General features: G+C 39.9%; 1 long non-coding RNA gene across 1 annotated transcript; it reads right to left on the bottom strand.

Moving 5' to 3' along the window:
* Positions 1-1059: 1059 nt before the first annotated feature.
* Positions 1060-10938, bottom strand: LOC138855393 (uncharacterized). The gene is made up of 2 exons (XR_011394632.1): positions 10754-10938; positions 1060-1242 (listed from the first exon to the last, which is right to left on the bottom strand). It is a non-coding gene; the product is annotated as an uncharacterized lncRNA (long non-coding RNA).
* Positions 10939-17422: the final 6484 nt, after the last annotated feature.

Genomic DNA, 17422 nt, shown 5'->3' with positions numbered 1-17422 from the left:
AGACAGCTTCAACAGAACACACAGGCATAACACGAGGCACAAAACATTTTTTGACATCCCTCACGTCCGTCTCACACTATGCAAAAAATGAAACGCAGATAAAGGACCCAAAGATCTGAAGTTCTTTGCCTGAAACAGCAAGAGGTCCCCTGCCTACAAATCAATTTAGGACTTTACTCAAAAATCATCTCATCTCTCAATAACAACCATACCCACACTATGCTAAACTCTAACAAGTGAATAACCCAGGATGTCATGTGAAATGACACGTAGATCACAACTACCTGAATAAACTGACTTACTGGCTGGACTAAGACTTACTGACTCAACTGACCTACAGATTTGACTGAATTGATTTGACTTACTGAATTGGCTGACTTACTGACTTGATTGAACTGACTTGACTTACTGATTTAACTGACTTGACTTACTGATTTAACTGACAAATTACTGATTTGACTGACTTAGACTTGATTGATTGAATTGACTTACTGACTGGACTGACTTCACTTACTTGACTGACAGGACTGACATGACTTCCTAACTGGACTGACTTAAAGTTAGAATTTTTCACCTAAGAGCACCCTAACAAATCTAAAGGCATTGTTCTGAAATAGGGTCTAGAGCAGCTGATGCCTTACCATCAGCTGTATAATATAAAGCAGAGTAAAGTAGCCCAGATATCCATTACAAAATTTATGTACACTCCAGTACAACTACTGCCTTTAGTACCAGTGGTTTTGGCTTTTTAAGGGCTCCTAGGAACATAACCCTATTTTTCCCCTAAGTTCTTCAGTGTACCTAACATGGCATTTTCAGGAACTTAACTATCGTGTAATGTAATGGTCTACTGCACATTTTTTTTTTTTTTTTTTTTTTTTGTAGTTAATAAACTGTAATGTACAAGTCAAAATTCACTCAAATTCAATCTGTTTAATTAAATGAAAATTAATCTAAGTACTGTTCAATAAGGGAACCCTGAAAATGCTAACCTTTCACAACTTATTCTTGGTATGTAAGTATCCTGGGAGGGATGTACACCTTGCTGCTACTGTGATCTTAACATGATGAAGGTGGAGCACTATGGCAGACCTGGCAGGGAATTGGTGCTGCCCATCACATGGGAACTTCGAGCTTGTCTTCTGCCCATCACATGGAGCTCCGAGCTTGTCTTCTGCCCATCATATGAAGCTCCGAGCCTGTCTTCTGCCCATCACATGGGGCTCTGAGCTTGTCTTCTTCCTTCATTACATGCAAAATTAAAAAAATATATATATAACCACTGTCAAAAAGTAATAGGTAAATTATAATATGGAAATTTATTTTTATCGTGTGAATGCAGTGTTTAAAATACACATTAAATAAAGATTCAAAAAACATTTTCAACTAAGTTAGAATCATTCATTTACTCATACTAATGAACACCTTCACAACCTTGCATTCCTCCCCCTTCCCCATAAAAAGAAAAAATCTATGCATAAAAATCCAAGTTTAGTTAAATCTTTACCAATACATAACCATCTGAATAAATATACATAAATATTTATCTAAACTTATCAAGTATATTTAAGGGTTCATATGAACAAGTGTAAACATGTACTTGAATTTGTACCTATAACATCCACCACTAACCATCTGAAGTACAAAAATCTACAAGAATGAATGAAAATAAATAAATAAATAAATAATATATATATACAGTGGACCCCTGGTTCACGATATTAATCTGTTCCTGAGAGCTCATCGTAAACCAAAATTATCGGAAAGCGAATCAATTTTCCCAATAAGAAATAATGGAAATCAAATTAATCCGTGCAGGACACCCAAAAGTATGAAAAAAAAAACTTTTTCCACATGAAATATTAAGTTTAATGCAATATAATAATTACAATAACAATAATAACAATAGAATAATAACAATAGAATAACTGACACTTACCTTTAATGAAGATCTGGTGATGATTGATGGGATGGAAGGAGGGGAGAGTGTTGAACCTATTGTTTAGAAGGGGAATCCCCCTCCATTAGGAGGGGGATTCAGGTTTCATTCCTTCAGCCTCTATGTACTCCTTGAATTCATGCACATATTTTTCAGCTGCTTTTTGGTCTGAACTGGCAGCCTCACCATGCCTAATTACACTATGTACGCCAATACGATTCTTAAATCTTTCAAACTAACCTTTGCTGGCCTTAAATTCACTCACATCACCACTAGTTGCAGGCAATTTCTTTACCAAATCGTCATGCAACTGCCTAGCCTTTTCACAAATGATCGCTTGAGAGATGCTATCTCCTGCTATCTGTTTTTCATTTATCCACACCAATAACAGTCTCTCAACATCTTCTAACACTTGCGGTCGCTGTTTCGTAATCACAGTTGCACCTTTTGCAAGAACAGCTTCCTTGATTGCTGTTTTCCTGCTCACTATAGTAGAGATGGTTGATTGGGGTTTACTATACAACTTGGCCAGCTCCGACACGCCCACTCCACTTTCGTACTTTGCAATTATCTCTTTCTTCATTTCAATAGTCATTAGCACACTTGGTCTCGAAGGGTTGGCACTAGAAGCTTTCATGGGGCCCATGGTGACTTATTTTGCAGAAACAAGCACCAAAAACAGTGATAATAAGGATAATATGGAATGTACCGAATGTATCCTTAGATGCGCGCACACTGGCTGGCTTGTAAACACTGGACACGTCTCGTACGAATCGTATCGCATACCGGGTTTTGTAACGGGAACGGAGGCAAGTTTTTTGCGATATAATGCATCGGATACTGGATTTATCGGATACCGATGGCATCGCGAACCGGGGGTCCACTGTATGTATGTATATGTATATGTGTGTGTGTGTGTATATATATATACATATATATATATATATATACACACACACACACACACACACACACACACACACACACACACACACACACACACACACACACACACACACACACACACACACCTACCATCCGACTTGCGACCGAGTTCGATTCCGAGAAACCGGTCGTAAGTCGAACTTTACTACTGAATATCAACATAACATTTTTGTAATGACTATTTTATTGTTTTATTTTGGTATTTCATGTTTTACTTTACTTTTTATGCTGTTTGTACTGAGCCAGCCTGAGCCAGCCTCACTTGTTCCGCCGGTGGCATTGTTTACAAGCCAGCCTGAGCCAGCCTCACTTGTTCCGCCGGTGGCATTGTTTACAAGCCAGCCTCCGCGGTAACATCCAAGCATACAATCGGAACATTTCGTATTATTACAGCGTTTTTATTGATTTCACCTGCAAAATAAGTGACCATGGGCCCCAAGAAAGCTTCTAGTGCCAACCCTACAGGAATAAGGGTGAGAATTACCATGGAGATAAAGAAAGAGATCATTGCTAAGTATGAAAGAGGAGTGCATGACTCCAAGCTGGCCAGGTTGTATAGTAAACTCCAATCAACCATCGTTACTATTGTCCAAGAAAACGGCAATCAAGGAAGCTGTTCTTGCCAAAGGTTCAACTTTGTTTTCGAAACAGAGATCGCAAGTGATAGAAGATGCTGAGAGACTGTTATTGGTGTGGATAAACGAAAAACAGATAGCAGGAGATAGCATCTCTCAAGCGATCATTAGTGAAAAGGCTAGGAAGTTGCATCAGGATTTAATTAGAAAAATGCCTGCAACTAGTGATGATGTGAGTGAATTTAAGGCCAGCAAAGGTTGGTTTGAGAGATTTAAGAAGCATAGTGGCATACATAGTGTGATAAGGCATGGTGAGGCTGCCAGTTCGGACCACAAAGCAGCTAAAAAATATGTGCATTAATTCAAGGAGTACATAGACAGTGAAGGACTGAAACCTGAACAAGTGTTTAATTGTGATGAAACAGGCCTGTTTTGGAAGAAAATGCCAAGCAGGACCTACATTACTGAGGAGGAAAAGGCACTCCCAGGACATTAGCCTATGAAAGACAGGCTTACTATGTTAATGTGTGCCAATGCTAGTGGTGATTGCAAAGTGAAGCCTTTATTAGTGTATCACTCTGAAACTCCCAGACCGTTCAGGCAAAAGAATATCCTCAAGACTAATTTGTGTGTGCTGTGGAGGGCAAACAGTAAGGCATGGGTCACTAGGGACTTTTTCTATGACTGGTTACACCAAGCATTTGCCCCCACTGTGAAAAATTACCTAATTGAAAATAAATTAGACCTTAAGCGCCTCCTGGTGTTAGACAATGCCCCTGGTCATCCTACAGACTTGGCAGAGCGACTTTGTGGGGACATGAGCTTCATTAAGGTCAAGTTTTTGCCTCCTAATACCACTCCTCTCCTGCAGCCCATGGACCAGCAGGTTATTGCAAACTTCAAAAAACTGTACACAAAAGCTCTGTTTGAAAGGTGCTTTGTAATGACCTCAGAAACTCAATTGACTCTAAGAGAGTCTTGGAGAGAGCACTTTAATATCCTCAATTGTGTAAACCTTATAGGTAAGGCTTGGGAAGGAGTGACTAAGAGGACCTTGAACTCTGCTTGGAAGAAACTGTGGCCAGAATGTGTAGACCAAACGGATTTTGAAGGATTTGAGGCTAACCCTGAGAATCCTATGCCAGTTGAGGAATCAATTGTGGCACTGGGGAAGTCCTTGGGGTTGGAGGTTAGTGGGGAGGATGTGGACGAGTTGGTGGAGGAGGACAATGAAGAACTAACCACTGAGGAGCTGCTAGATCAACTTCAACAGCAAGAGGCCACACCTGAGGAAATTGCTTCAGAGGAGGGGAGAGAGAAATTGAAGAAGTTGCCTACTTCAAAGATTAAGGAAATCTGTGCAAAGTGGCTTGAACTGCAAACCTTCATGGACGAAAATCACCCTCAGACAGCTATTGCAAGCCATGCTGGTGACTATTACACTGACACTGTTGTGAAACACTTTAGGAAAGTCATAAAGGAACGAAAGGTACAGGCCATTATGGACAGATATGTTGTGCGACAGAAGTCCAGTGACTCTGAAGCTGGTCCTAGTGGCATTAAAAAAAGAAGGGAAGCAACCCCAGAAAAGGACTTGACACCTCAAGTCCTAATGGAAGGGGATTCCCCTTCTAAACACTAAAACCATCCAGTCTCCCCTCCTCCCATCCCATCAATCATCACCACGTCTTCAATAAAGGTAAGTGTCATGTAACTGTGCATGTTTTCTTAAGTTTGTGTGTATTAAAATTAATATTTCATGTGATAAATTTTTTTTTTTTTCATACTTTTGGGTGTCTTGCACGGATTAATTTGATTCCCATTATTTCTTATGGGGAAAATTAATTCGCATGACGATAATTTCGCATAACATTGAGCTCTCAGGAACGGATTAATAGTGTTATGTGGGGGTCCACTGTATATAGAAAGCCCCTTATTATGCAGAGCATTTCAGGTAAGTTAGGTTAGTTTTGTCCCTGGGATGCGACCCACACCAGTCCATTAACACCCAGGATGCAACCCACACCAGTACCACACAAGAGATTAGTGCAAAAACTGGAGGACCAAGCAGGAATAACAGGGAAGGCACTACAATGGATCAGGGAATACTTGTCAGGAAGACAGCAGTGAGTAATGGTACGTGGCGAGGTGTCAGAGTGGGCACCTGTGACCAGCGGGGTCCTACAGGGGCCAGTCCTAGGACCAGTGCTGTTTCTGGTATTTGTGAACGACATGACGGAAGGAATAAACTCCGAGGTGTCCCTGTTTGCAGATGACATGAAGTTGATGAGAAGAATTCATTCGATCGAAGACCAGGCAGAACTACAAAGGGATCTGGACAGGCTGCAGACCTGGTCCAGCAATTGGCTCCTGGAGTTCAATCCCACCAAGTGCAAAGTCATGAAGATTGGGGAAGGGCAAAGAAGACCGCAGATGGAGTACAGTCTAGGGGGCCAGAGACTACAAACCTCACTCATGGAAAAAGATCTTGGGGTGAGTATAACACCAGGCACATCTCCTGAAGCGCACATCAACCAAATAACTGCTGCAGCATATGGGCGCCTGGCAAACCTCAGAACATCATTCTGACATCTTAATATGGAATCGTTCAGGACCCTGTACACCGTGTACATTAGGCCCATATTGGAGTATGTGGCACCAGTTTGGAACCCACACCTAGCCAAGCATGTAAAGAAACTAGAGAAAGTGCAAAGGTTTGCAACAAGACTAGTCCCAGAGCTAAGAGGTATGTCCTACGAGGAGAGGTTAAGGGAAATCAACCTGACGACACTGGAGGACAGGAGAGAGAGCGGGGACATGATAACGACTTACAAAATACTGAGAGGAATTGACAAGGTGGACAAAGACAGGATGTTCCAGAGACTGGACACAACAACACGGGGACACAGTTGGAAGCTGAAGACACAGATGAATCACAGGGATGTTAGGAAGCATTTCTTCAGCCACAGAGTAGTCAGGAAGTGGAATAGTTTGGGAAGCGATGTAGTGGAGGCAGGATCCATGCATAGCTTTAAGCAGAGGTATGATAAAGTTCATGGTTCAGGGAGAGTGACCTAGTAGCGACCAGTGAAGAGGCGGGGCCAGGAGCTTGGACTCGACCCCTGCAACCTCAACTAGGTGAGTACAACTAGGTGAGTACCCAGGATGCGACCCACACCAGTCCATTAACACCCTGGTACTTATTTACTGTTAGGTAAACAGGGACAGCAGGTGTCTTAAGGAAACATGCCCAACTGTTTCCACCCGTACAGGGGATCGAACCATGGACCTCAATGTGCCTGTAGTTTGATTACTATCACACTCAGCTCATAATGAGGTCAGTTTCCTTAAGACACCTGCTGTCCACTTTCACCTATCACTATTACATTATAATTATAATAAAAAAGAAGCATTACCTATCACTAAAATAGGTACCTGGGTGTTAGTGGATTGGTGTGGGTCGCATCCTGGGTGTTAGTGGATTGGTGTGGGTCACATCCTGGGTGTTACTGGACTGGTGTGGGTCACATCCTGGGTGTTACTGGACTGGTGTGGGTCACATCTTGGGTGTTACTGGACTAGTGTGGGTCATATCCTGGGTGTTACTGGACTGGTGTGGGTCACATCCTGGGTGTTACTGGACTGGTGTGGGTCACATCCTGGGTGTTACTGGACTGGTGTGGGTCACATCCTGGGTGTTACTGGACTGGTGTGGGTCACATCCTGGGTGTTACTGGACTAGTGTGGGTCATATCCTGGGTGTTAGTGGACTGATGTGGGTCACATCCTGGGTGTTAAGAACATAAGAAAGGAGGAACACTGCAACAGGCCTAATGACCCATGCGGAGCAGGTCCATGCCCCCCCCCCGGATTAACCCAATGACCCACCCAGTCTGGTCACCTCCATTCAAGGAAGGAGCACTGCACCAGACCCAGCAGCACAAGCTGGTCAGGTCCAACTCACACCCACCCACACCCACTCATGTATTTATCTAGCCTATTTTTAAAACTGCACAACGTTTTAGCCTGAATAACTGTACTTGGGAGTTTGTTCCACTCATCTACAACTCTATTACCAAACCAGTGCTTTCCTATATCTTTCCTGAATCTGAATTTTTCCAACTTGAAACCACTGCTGCGAGTCCTGTCTTGACTGGAAATTTTCAGCACGCTATTTACATCCCCTTTATTTATTCCTGTTTTCCATTTATACACCTCGATCATATCCCCCCTAATTCTACGCCTTTCGAGAGAGTGCAGATTCAGGGCCTCAGTCTATCCTCACAGGGAAGATTTCTGATACATGGGATCATCTTTGTCATCCTCCTCTGTACGTTTTCCAGAGCATTTATATCCATTCTGTAATACGGTGACCAGAACTGAGCAGCATAGTCTAAATGAGGCCTAACCAAGGATATATAGCGTTGAAGAACAACCTGAGGACTTTTATTTCTATTCTGGTGTGGGTTGCATCCTGGGTATTAGTGGACTGGTGTGGGTCATATCCTGGGTGTTACTGGACTGGTGTGAGTCACATCCTGGGTATTAGTGGACTGGTGTGGGTTACATTCTGGGTGGTAGTGGACTGGTGTGGGTCACATCCTGGGTGTTAGTGGACTGGTGTAGGTCACATCCTGCATGGTAGTGGACTGGTGTGGGTCACATCCTGGGTGTTAGTGGACTGGTGTGGGTCGCATCCTGGGCTTCAGTGGACTGGTGTGGGTCACATCCTAGGACAAAACTGACCTAATTTGCCTGATATGCTCTGCCTAACAAGGGGCTTTTTATATAGTAGCATGTTATTAAGTAACTTTATTCAAGTATACCCAGTTACATAGCAGTTTGTGTGTAGACAACTTAGGATAACCCAAAAAAGTCAGACAGTGACTTACCATTGGGGCCCTTTTATTACCTAATTATTATGTTATACTGATGTCAGCTATGGTCTGTATACCTTGTACATGTAAGATAATTTAAGATTTCATTCTGATTTTTTAACCCTGGAGGGTTAGCCACTCAGGATAGCCCAAGAAAGTCAGTGCATCATCAAAGATTGTCTGTCTTACTTCCATTGGGGTCCTCAATCTTGTCCCCCAGGATGCAACCCACACCCATCAACTAACACCCAGGTACCTATTTGCTGCTAGGTGAACAGGACAACAGATGTAAGAAATGCGTTGAAATGTTTCTACCCCGCCGGGAATCGAACCCGGACACCATATGATAATTGTACTTATGTGTACCTGTATCAACTTACTCCGCCTCGCTCAAAACGTAATTACTCTGGTAATTACTATGGTAATTACTATGGTAATTACTATGGTAATTACTATGGTAATTACTATGGTAATTACTATGGTAATTACTCTGGTAATTAAAGAAATATTGACCAAAACATAAATTTCAACAATAAAGTATTGCCTACTGTGGTTAATTACACATTTATATTATAATAATAAAAAAGAAGCGCTAAACCCCAAGGGTTATGCAGCTACACGTTGACAATAATTGTACTTATATGTACATGTACCAAAATAAACTTAATTAAAACCCTTTTAATCTAAATTTTTAAGTAAAATTACTTGGAAGTCACAATTATTATATGTTATAATCATAACTAAGCGCTAAATCCGCATGGGGCTTTTATAAAATCAAGTCTCCTAAAAATAACTCACCCACAACTAAATAAATACTGAATAATTGTATCTCAACAAATTGTATCTCATGTTTCTCAATATTGTATCTCAAATATTTCTCATTATTTTATCATAAATATTTAACATTGTATCTCAAAAATGTTTCTCATTATTGTATCTCATAAATGTTTCTCATTATTGTATCTCATAAATGTTTCTCATTGTATCTCATAAATGTTTCATTGTATCTCATAAATGTTTCTCATTGTATCTCATGTTTCTCATTATTGTATCTCATAAATGTTTCTCATTATTGTATCTCATAAATGTTTCTCATTATTGTATCTCATGTTTCTCATTGTATCTCATAAATGTTTCTCATTATTGTATCTCATGTTTCTCATTGTATCTCATAAATGTTTCTCATTATTGTATCTCATGTTTATTATTGTATCTCATAAATATTTCTCATTATTGTATCTCATGTTTCTCATTATTGTATCTCATACATGTTTCTCATTATTATATCTCATAAATGTTTCTCATTACTGTATTTCATGTTTCTCATTATTGTATGTTATGTTTCTCATTGTATCTCATACATGTTTCTCATTATTGTATCTTATAAACGTTTCTCATTATTGTATCTCATACATGTTTCTCATTGTATGTCATAAATGTCTAACCTGTGACCATCAAAGTTTGTTATTTTTTAATTAGGTTCCCTAACATAATACTCCACACTACTGAATGTTCACCAACACAGTAATAACCACATAACCTGTCTTTGTAATACTTATTTGTACTAAATTGTGTTTACAATAATGTTTTTACCACTGAATATATCATTGTTTAGTTAATGTTAAGTTAATTATAAGCTGCCCATAATGTTCTGTATACAAGGTGCTCTGACATGTTGTACTGTAATAACTGTATTACTTGTACTTCTCTCTATCAGCTTCAAATTAATAAATAAAATAAAATAAATATAAATAAAATAAAATAAATATAAATAAATTTAAATAAATATGAATAAATATAAATATAAATAAATAAATATAATATAAATAAATAAATATAAACAAATCTACATTAATATAAATATAAATATATAAATAAATATATAAATAAATATAAATAAATATAAATAAATATAAATAAATATAAATAAATATAAATATAAATAAATATAATATAAATAAATAAATATAAATAAATAAATAAATATAATATAAATAAATAAATATAAATAAATATATAAATAAATCTAAATAAATAAATATAAATAAATAAATAAATGAATGAATGTCAGGAAATTATTTATTCTGCTCCAAGGAGCGGGGTCCTTGATACTACTGAAGGGCTCTTCATCCAAGAAGTTGGAGCTGCTCTTCCCCCTTGGACTAAACTTGACTGCCACCTCCCATTACATAGGTTCCGTACGGCCCCTACTGGTTTATCGCTTCTTTAAAATAAGAATTCAACACCCCCCTCCCATATCATTTTCCTAAGGAAGCGCTAAATGCATATGGGTTATACATCTGTTGTGGATAGGGGGCCATTCTGGTTTGATCCAAGGAAGATGGTTCCAGTTCCTTGGATCAAGAACCCCTTCACAGGCATCAAGATAACCCTTACATAACATATATAATACTTACCATAATTAGCAGTGTTATCCTGACGGGGAGGCGCTAAACCCGTAAAGGGACGACGCACGACACTTCTCCGATGATGTACTAATGTCTAGAAGGTTATGAGGGGATAAACCCGTAAGGGTAAAAAGGAGCACAAGAAACACACCTCACCTCTCTGACGGTCACACCAACACTGAGATTTTCTTTCCTAAAATTAGGTTACTAAGACTGGACACTAATAACTCAACCTAGTGCCCACTCTCACCACCAGAGGCGCTCACCTTTACCATCTTCACTATTGTATTTATATTATTATTATAACGGGGCCCCTCAAGGAAGGTTCCTTGATGTTGGTGAGGGGCTCTTGATTTAGGGAATTGGATCTGTGCTCCAGTTCCCTGAATTAAGCCTGAATGCCTTCCACATCCCCCCCCCCAGGCGCTGTATAATCCTCCGGGTTTAGCGCTTCCCCCTTGATTGTAATAATAATAATATTATAACGGGGTAGCGCCAAACCCGCAGGATTATACAGCGCCTGTGGGGGGGATGGAATGTATTCAGGCTTAATTCAGGGAACTGGAGCTCAGATTCAATTCCCTAGATCAAGAGCCCCTCACCAGCATCAAGGAACCTTCCTTGGGAGGATTACATTTATAGGGGGGAAGGGGCGTTAAACCCACATATGGGTCACAGCACCTTGCGAAGCATTCATATTCGATCCAATCTTTATTATAATTAAAACTAATGGGTGGTGAATGTATTATAATCAAAACTAATGGGTGGTGAATGTATTATAATCAAAACTAATGGGTAGCGAATGCATTATAATCAAAACTAATGGGTGGTGAATGTTGCAACAAGGAGAAGGCTGGAGGCAGTGGAGATGTCATGCCTGAGGGCAATGTGTGGTGTGAATATAATGCAGAGAATTCATAGTTTGGAAATTAAAAGGTGCAGGATTACTAAAACTATTATCCAGAGGGCTGAGTAGGGGCTGTTGAGGTGGTTCGGACATGTAGAGAGAATGGAATGGAGCAGAATGACTTCGAGAGTGTATAAATCTGTAGTGGAGGGAAGGCGGGGTAGGGGTTGGCCTTGGAAAAGTTGGAGGGAGGTTGTAAAGGAGGTTAAGTGTGCGAGGGGCTTGGACTTCCAGCAAGCATTTGTGAGCATATTTGATAGGAGTGAATGGAGACAAATGGTTTCTAGGACTTGACATGCTGTTGGAGTGTGAGCAAAGTAACATTTATGAAAGGATTCAGGGAAAGCGGCAGGCCGGACTTGAGTCCTGGAGATGGGAAGTACAGTGTCTGCACTCTGAAGGACGGGTGTTAATGTTGCAGTTTTATAACTGTAGTGTAAAGCATCCCTCTGGCAAGACAGCGATGGAGTGAATGATGAAAGTTTTTCGTTTTCGGGCCACCCTGCCTTGGTGGGAGATGGCTGATGTGTTAATAATAAAAAAATAAAAATAATCAAAACTAAGTGTTAAACCCAAAAGGGTAATACAGATCAGATGCCTTAGATCAAGATCCCCCTCACTGGCATCAAAGCATCTCCCTGGAAAACACCAGTAGATCTAAACTCATATAAGAGTGTTGGTGCCACTATACTTTCTTACATTCCCTTTAAAGCCTTCATGGTGTAATGAGACACCTCAATGCACCACTCACTTTTTTTTCCATCATCAATTCTATAGTTAACCTCATCCTCCATAAAGCCATCCACTGACAAGTCAACTCCCAAATCTCTGAAAACATTCACTTCTTCCATACTCCCTCTCTCCAATGTGATAGCCAGTTTTTCCTTATCTAAATCGTTTGATACCCTCACCACCTTACTCTTTTCTATGTTCACTTTCAACTTTCTACCTTTACACGCACTCCCGAACTCGTCCACTAACCTTTGCAACTTTTCTTTAGAATCTCCCATAAGCACAGTATCATCAGCAAAAAGTAACCGTGTCAACTCCCATTTTGTATTTGATTCCCCATAATTTAATCCCACCCCTCTCCCCAACACCCTAGTATTAGTAAATATATTAAACAACCATGTTGACATTACATATTCCTGTCCAAGATCTACTTTTACCGGGAAGTAGTCTCCCTCTCTCCTACACACCTTAACCTGAGCCTCACTGTTCTCATAAAAACTCTTTACAGCATTTAATAACTTACTACCTATTCCTTACACTTGCAACCTCTGTCACATTGCTCCCCTATCTGCTCTATCATATGCCTTTTCTAAATCCATAAATGCAATGAAAACTTCCCTACCTTTATCTAAGTGCTGTTCACATATATGCTTCAATGTAAACACTTGATGTACACATCCCCTACCCACTCTAAAACCTCCTTGCTCATCTGCAGTCCTACTGTCTGTCTTCTAATTCTTTCAATAATAACTCTACCGTACACGTTACCTGGTATACTCAGTAAACTTATTCCTCTATCATTTTTACAATCTCTTTTGTCCCCCTTCCCTTTACATAAAGGAACTATACACACTCTCTGCCAATCCCTAGGTCCCTTCCTCTCTTTCATACATTTATTAAGCAAAAATACCAACCACTCCAACACTATATCCCCCTCCCCTGCTTTTAACATTTCTGTCATGATCCCATCAGTTCCAGCTGCTTTACCCCCTTTCATTCTATGTAATGCCTCACGTACCTCCCCCACACTTACATTCTGTTCTTCTTCACTCCTAAAAGATGGTATACCTCTCTGGCCAGTGCATGAAATTACCGCCTCCCTTTCTTCCTCAACATTTAAAAGTTCCTCAAAATATTCCCGCCATCTACACAATACCTCCAGTTCCCCATCAACTAACTCCCCTACTTTGTTTATAATTGACAAATCCATTTGTTCCCTAGGCTGTCTTAACTTGTTTATCTCACTCCAAAATTTTCTTATTTTCATCAAAATTTCTTGATAGTGCCTCTCCCACGCTATCTTCTGCTCTCCTTTTGCACTCTCTCACCACTCTCTTCACCTTTCTCTTACTCTCCATATGCATATAACCACAGTTATATACATAAGAATATAGTAGTCCTATGGCCAGTCGGATATGCCGGAAGCAAGGAAGGGGCTAGCAACCTCGACTGTGATTCCACTCCAGAAATGACTGGATTTGGTGTACGATTTCTGCCATTTCCTGCCTCTGGTTCAGTTCCAGTACAACTTCTCCTATATGAAATAATTGAACATTCATATGCATAACTCTGGTTCAGTTTCTGTACATTTTTTTTTCAACAAACCAGCCGTATCCCACCAAGGCAAAGTGACAAAAAGAAAAAAACGTATGTTTTTCTTTTTAAATTTAGTGTTTTTTTGCCTTGGTAGGATACGGCTGGTTTATTGAAAAAAAATGTACAGAAACTGAACCAGAGTTATGCATATGAATGTGCAGTTATTTCATATAGGAGAAGAAGTTGTACTGGAACTGAACCAGAGACAGGAAATGGCAGAAATCGTACACCAAATCCAGTCATTTCTGGAATGGAATCACAGTCGATGGCCTCCACTCCAAACCAACAGATACAGATATTAATGCCGGAAAAAAAAGTCCCCCCCGCCCAGTATCACCAATACCACCAGTCTGATGACATTCTTCTTTGCAAATATACAGGGTCTAAAGCCAACAACGAACAACAAAATACCTTTCATCCGTGGACTGCTTGCAGAGGCAAATGCAATATTCGCGGCTTTCACAGAGACCCGCATAAAGGATCACTTGGACAATGAAATATGGATCCCAGGTTACAATCTAAACAGATGTGACAGAGTGAACAGGTAAAAGGGGGGGGGGAAGTTGGCTTGTATATAGCAGAGTCACTTATTTGCAAAGAACTGCTTAATGCTTCAAATGATGTAGTGGAAGTTTTAGCAGTAAAGATCGAGAACCAAAACCTAGTCATTGTGGTAGTCTACAAGCCTCCGGATGCAACGTCCCAGCAATTCCAGGAACAGCTGTTAAAAATTGACTTGAACTTATGACCAGAGCTTTGGTAAGAAGGGTAAGGAAGAAGGATGGGTAAGGATAGAAATATGGGAAAAGGATGGGAGGGGGAATGAGGTAGGATATAAAAGGGAAGTGGCCCAACCACTTTGGTGCAATAAAAATTATGTGTGTAATAACAGAAAATTTTTTGTAAGGGGTATAACACTTACCCATCAGAGTCACACAGATATAACAAATATATAGGTACATGACTCTGAGTCGGTAATAGATATAGAAGTTGCAATTGCTTTTTTTTGCGATTGCAGAACGAAAACTTCAACGACAAGGCAAGGCAATGATTATATAGACAATTCTTGAAAAATTACTGGACACACTGGTTTCTTTCAAGGTGGTGTCTCGCCATAGTAAATATAGTGAATTTAATAGTAGATGTGAAAGTGGAAAAGTTATATAAGATATCTCCATAATTAGGGGCGATAATATTCTTAGTAGACATAGAAGTGTTCTGGTGTTACCCAATCATCTTCATCTGCAGTGAGGTAATCGTCTTTATGGATGAAGCGACGCAGCCTCTGTGGAAGAGTCATCCTTTGGGTCCTGTGGGGAGGAGCGTTAATGATATAGTCGGTAGTATTTGCAACTTTGGGACGATTTTCTCTGTCTGGTGTATCGAGTTCTTGCATTGCATAGCCTCTTTCTCAGCACATCAAGGCGTACATTTAAGGCAGTAATATCTTGTTGTACGTGTATATCTGCCATTTTGATTCTGTCTCTCCTCCTGGTGCCCGTAACAAAATTGAGAGCTCTATTCTGGACCCGTTGTAACCGTAGCATGTTGGTCTTTGTTGTTAATGACATTGAAACACATGGGTATTCAAATATAGGTCTTATCATCATTTTATACAGATTTTTTTGACGTGGGAAGGGGCTTGATTAAATCTATGGAGCCTGCTAAGACCGGCTTTGGCTATGTTGATTTTTTTATTGACGTGAGATGCTGAATGGAGCAGCCTGTATATTCCATATCCCAAGATCTTGTTAGAGTTTCTAATTGCTACAAGTGTACCTCTGATGGAGATATCCCCTTGTCTTCGATGATTGATGCAAAACATTCTATCGTACTAACAAGGATTTTGTCAGGGTTGATCGTAATTCTCCATTTCTTTTCCCAATTAGATATTCGACGAAGTTCAATATTCATTTTTTTCTATGACCCTCTCATACTTATATTTTCCTGTTACAGGAGTTGACGAGACGACATGAATAACGTCATCTGCAAACTGTGTTATAATTGTATCACTGAACTCAGGTTGAGGAAGATCATTCACATATATACTGAATAGAATTGGACTAAGACATGAACCTTGTGGGACACCAACTATCGGTATAAAAGGCTCTGTCGACCTGCCGTGAAAGGTAGGAATGATTTTTCTTTGAGTTAAGAAGTTATACATAAATCTGAGAAAGGTCCAGTTAGGGTCAGGTAGGTCAATAAGTTTATATATAAAACCATCATGCCCTAAGCTATCAAAAGATTTATGAACATCTCTGGCGGCAATTATGGCAAGATTGCCCTGATGTTTCAGGCTCGCTACACCATCGAAAATAGTATTTATTGCATGATGGGTACCTCTATGAGTCTTAAAACTGAACTGTTTTTCAGTAAAGAGGTGATTAAACTCCATATAATAGTTCAATCTACTGGAAATGTTCTTCTCAAGAACTTTCCCAGTGACTTCAAGTAATGATATAGGTCTATAGTTCCCAGGTTGATGGATGTCTTTATGGGGTTTCGCAAGAAAGATCATCCTCGCAGTCTTAAATACCACTGGAAAATGTCCAGAGGCCAAGATTGCATTAAAGATATTTACCAAAGACTGTTTACAGTTTCTGAGTAGGAACTTTATTTGTTTCATTGTTATTCCCGAGAGACCAGGGGCTCTATTTCTCATTCGTCCAACAACCTGACTCATCACAAGTAGTGTAATTGGTCTAGTAAGAGGGTGGTCATCTTCAAGAGTTGATGTATCGATGGAAGGTAGTGGTTGTAGATCAGCTAAGTTATCATCTCTCCAGTCATTGACCAACTGATAATGGTTATTATTAAATCGACGACTGTTATTGTGGGATAGAATTTTCTCCCATACATCACCCATCAAATTAGCCTGGTGCTGTGGATCATCAAGTTTAATCTTAACCTCGTCATCATCATCATCGGTGAAAGTATGAATTAGGTAACTGGCAGCCTTGTGCTTTGCCACTAAAAGTTGCTGAATTTTGCTCCAAAATTTTTTAGGTTGACGTTTATACTGGTTAGCTTCGAGAACTAGAAATTTCCATAAGTCACGTTTGTGATGACTAATCATGGTAATTAATTCCTGCCTCAATCTATACAATGTAGCCACTGGTGGTTGTTGCGTTTGAAGATGTCTTCGACATTCTGTTTCATAATTTCTCATACAGTCTCTAATTTCCCTCGTAGGTTTATATTGTTGGTAGATCTTTGTGGAAGCTAATTGGCAAGTTGTATTAGTAGCATCAATTATTCGGCTGTGAAGGGACCTGATCGCGTCGTCAGTTGCAGTGGAAGGTAGATTTTCCAATGACACAATTTCATCGTCACCAAGAAATGCCCTGAAGGGGTCAAATCCTAGGGTGTTGAGAATGGGTTTAGGAGGTACAGGTATTCTAAATGGATAAGTTTGTAGTTGTATTATAGCAGGGATATGG

This window comes from Cherax quadricarinatus, chromosome 92 (genome assembly GCF_038502225.1).
Source record: "Cherax quadricarinatus isolate ZL_2023a chromosome 92, ASM3850222v1, whole genome shotgun sequence".
NCBI lineage: Eukaryota > Metazoa > Arthropoda > Malacostraca > Decapoda > Parastacidae > Cherax > Cherax quadricarinatus.
This window is presented reverse-complemented; position numbering and strand designations above follow the sequence as displayed.